The 4,158-nt window shown below is 32.1% G+C and overlaps 1 non-coding gene across 1 annotated transcript; it reads left to right on the plus strand.

Annotated features, from left to right (window-relative positions):
* The first annotated feature begins 1,347 nt into the window (after window positions 1-1,347).
* On the plus strand, window positions 1,348-1,531 carry LOC130866129 (U2 spliceosomal RNA). The gene has a single exon (XR_009056305.1). It is a non-coding gene; the product is annotated as a U2 spliceosomal RNA (small nuclear RNA).
* Window positions 1,532-4,158: the final 2,627 nt, after the last annotated feature.

Below are 4,158 nucleotides of genomic sequence, written 5' to 3' on the forward strand. Positions count from 1 at the left end.
TATCATTAAAGGCATGCACCACCCAGTTTCTATGGCAACTAGCATGGCTACTGGTATTAAAGGTTTTTGTCATTATGACTACTGAGATTAAACGTGTGTTACCATAATCTGGTCTTTAAAGCTGACCAGTGGGATTATTTTGTTCTTAGAACTTAAGGAAGTCTTTATTTATTTTTAATTTATTTTATATTTAATTTATTTTATATTTGAAAAGCCACTACACTCAGTAAAATCAGAAACAAAAATGAACACTGTAAAATTATGCACAGTAAAACACTGTGCACTTAGCATCATTAGAAGTGATTACAACAGTTATGATGACCTAGAAGAAAGGAACAAATTCCTTGACAAAACTATACATAAAAATTTTCCATAGGACAAGCAGCAATTGTACACCAAAACCACATGAGGAAGCAGGAACTAAAAGAAAAACCACAGGAACACATCTTTATTGATCTTGGACCCAAATAATATCCACAACAAAACTTTAGAAAAATAAATTCAACTATATGCAAATAAAATGGTATGCAGTAAAATGGAAGGCATTAATCTTAGGGATACGACAATATTTAATGTGCAGAAATTGAGAACCATGATGCTTCAACTGAATAAAGGCAAAGAAACAGGAAGACATTTCTACTGGTGTGTTATAAACATTTGATAAATCCCAATATATCTTATAAAGTATGAGATGGAGGTGGTATATAAGTACGATACATCAGTATACTGAAGGTTATTTGTTATAGGGAGGCTGCTTGCTCATTTCTCAGCCGCCTAGACTCCTGAAATAACCACACAGAAAACTATATTATTTAAGTCACTGCTTGGCCAATCACTTAAGCATATTGCTAACTAGCTCTTACATCTTAACCCATTTCCATTATTTTACCATGAGGCTTGTGGCCTACTGGCAAGGTTCCAGCAGGCAGCTCATGTCTTTCCCCTCTTGGGGCTCCATGGCATGTCCTGACTCCGCCTTCTTTCTCCCAACATTCAGTTTAGTTTTCCCTGCCTACCTCTGCTCTGCCCTGCTATAGGCCTAAAGCAGTTTCTTTATTAATCAATGGTAATCACATCATACATAGGGGAATCCCACATCAGTTATTTATCAGCAAAAAGCTAAAATTACACCAAAGTGAGACATCTGAAGACTTTCTGCTAAGAACATAACACAAGAAGCACCACTTTTGCTTTTAATCTCATACTTGTCCTTTCCTGCACCGAGCAGATCTAAACAGAAAGAACACTTTGCAATATGCTGTTTGGAGATGATATAATTTTATATAAAGACAATTCCAAAAGTGCCATGAAAATCTATTAGATCTAATAAATACTTTTCACAATTTTATCATTTTCAGCCTTTGATATAAGAACAAATGCACTGTCTGTTTTTATCAGTATAATTTATGATATGTCCTCTCTCCGAGGATGATACATTAAGTGGATTTTAGGAGCAGAGAATTGAAATAGTGGCTCTGTGTACTACACATATTGTTCTGGCATTGTAGTATCTAGCTACAGTGACCCTCACCTTGTAATAAAATAGAGCAGTTTATCTTCTTCTAGAATATACAACGAACCTATGATGTCTGTATCATGTTATCAAACAATAGCATACTTTCCAAAATAAAAGACTCATAATTATAAATAGTAATAAAATTATATGTAAAAAATATAAATAAATGGTTGAAACATAATTGTACAATGAATATCATAAAACATTAATGGAAGAAATGAAGAGAAAATAAAATAGAATAACATCAGATTTTCTCAGAATAGATCCCTATTGTTAAACATACAAATTACACAATAAAATTTGCGGATTTATTGTAATCCCTATAAAAATATGACATGTTTTACAGAACCAGAAAAAAATGTATTTTAAATGGATTCATTAATCTCAAGAAATCAAAAAATATCTTGCATCAAATGACAGGTTAGAAGCTATTACATTTATATTTTCAAAATTTATGAAAAATTTGCAGTCATTTGATCATTATAACTGTTTGACATTGGACTCCTGATTTATCCCAATTTGTTAGACTCATGTCTAATATTTATAATACTCTTTTTTTTGGTTTTTGTTATTTATTTATTTATTTATTTCGTGAGACAGGGTATCTCTGTAGCTTGGAGCCTCTTCTGTAACTAGTTCTTGTAGACCAGGCTGACTTCGAACTTACAGAGATCTACCTTTCTCTGCCTCTTGAGTGCTGGAATTAAAGGTTTGCACCGCCATCATCTAGCTAAAATTGTGTTTAATTCCCAGTACATATAAACGAGTAAAGGTGTGTACCTTTAATGACAGCATTTATTAAATGTATACAGAAGGATGAGACGTTCAAAGGTAGCCTTGACTACCCAGCATGTATGTAAGATGTTTTGAAATTTTTGGTTTTTGTTGTTTTTGGTTTTCTTTCACATAGTAAGACGGGAACATAAAGGAGGAAGATTCTATTTAGCTCACAGTTGAGAATTCAGTCCGTATTGGCAGGAAAGTCGCTGAAGAACGTAATGTCAGAAAAATGATAGAGATGAAAGTCAACTGAAATTAATTTTTTCTTTTCATGAACTCCATAACCCAATTCAAGGGAATAAAGCTGTCCATTAGTAGGATGCATCTCTTACCTTGCATAACAGTCAAAATAATTTTCTACTGTAGTAATTTGCACTTTTATCTGGGTGATTCTCTATTGTGTCAAGTTGACAATCAATACTAGCTATTGCAGCAAGTTCTATTAGATAAAACTGAATTAGATACTATCTTAATGCAATATGGTGGCAATAACTAGGAAAAGTCATGGGCCAAAGTAAGAGAAAAAAGGAAGAAAGACTAAAGCTAGCCATGCACTTCATGACTTCATGCATTTTAGACAACTGGGCTATTTTTCCCCCACTAGAGTATACACTAGATATTCCAGAATCTTTCTAATAGTTCTGGAAAAATCTGTTCTCCACATGTAGGATATTGAACTCTTAATTTTTAAAATACAATCCCATATAAATTAAAGAGTTAAATCTTAGAAATGAACCATGAAACTACCAGAATGAAAATAGGAGAAAAATTTCATTTGGGTGATCAATTATATCTAGAATCTCCAAATGTTTAGGGAACAGATACAGTGTCACACAAATTAGATTATTTGAAATTAAAAAGTTTCTTCACAGTAAAGTAGAAGATTTGCACATGAAGATAGAACCTGGAAAATATGAAATTAGATTTGGAAACTATGCAACAACAGATACCTCATCACTCTGAATAAACTGTAAAATTAAACACAAAAAAGAAAATAAATTCAATTAAAATAAGCAATAGATCACCAAAACAGACATTGTTCAAAAGAAAAAATGACCAACATGTATATGTTAAGATGACCAAGATTATTAGTCTCCAAAAATACATAAAAAATGAAACATCATGCTTGCTAACAAGATGACCATTATAAAAAATTAAAATATTTAGTACTGAAAGTATGTACACAGTGAATGTTAATGTCATTAGTGTTGAGAATGGTATGGATAGTTTTTTTTTTTTTTTTTTTTTTTTTTTTTTTTTTTAACTACCAACCTAACTGCTGTAAGATCAAGTGATGTAAAACTAGAAATACAACCAAATTAGTCTGTGCTCCTGTGTGGTGCTACAACACACATCAGTAAACATAACTCTTATATACATTCTATATCCAATAAATGCATGAACTAAATAAAATGCTGTTAGAATTCACAAAGTGATACTGTTCATCCACTTGAAAGAACAGACTCTTGTCATTTCCAACAACATGAATTTAACTTAAGGGTACCATGGTATATGAAAGAAGACAAGCAGAGGGCAAATATCCTTTGTTTCAAAAGAATTTGAATGTAAAACAATGTTAAAGTGAACTGATTGGCAAAGCAAGGGAAAGTTTGACAATATGTACTCTTACGGTAAGATGTATGGCGTGTTATACCTTACGATATCATCCTGATGCACTAGAATATCTTACTTGTGTATTAATAAACAAAGTACTCAATAATTGCAAAAATAATGTCTCTCTACTCAGGGAGCTAATATCATCATTAGAACTTTTGCTTATAGATAGAAACCAATCTTCAGAATAATTACCAAGGTTGAGAAAGTTGGGAATGTGGATGTCAGAGTTAAATTTTACTGTTTTC

The sequence above is a fragment of the Chionomys nivalis genome, chromosome 24, assembly GCF_950005125.1.
Source record: "Chionomys nivalis chromosome 24, mChiNiv1.1, whole genome shotgun sequence".
Taxonomy (NCBI): Eukaryota; Metazoa; Chordata; class Mammalia; order Rodentia; family Cricetidae; genus Chionomys; species Chionomys nivalis.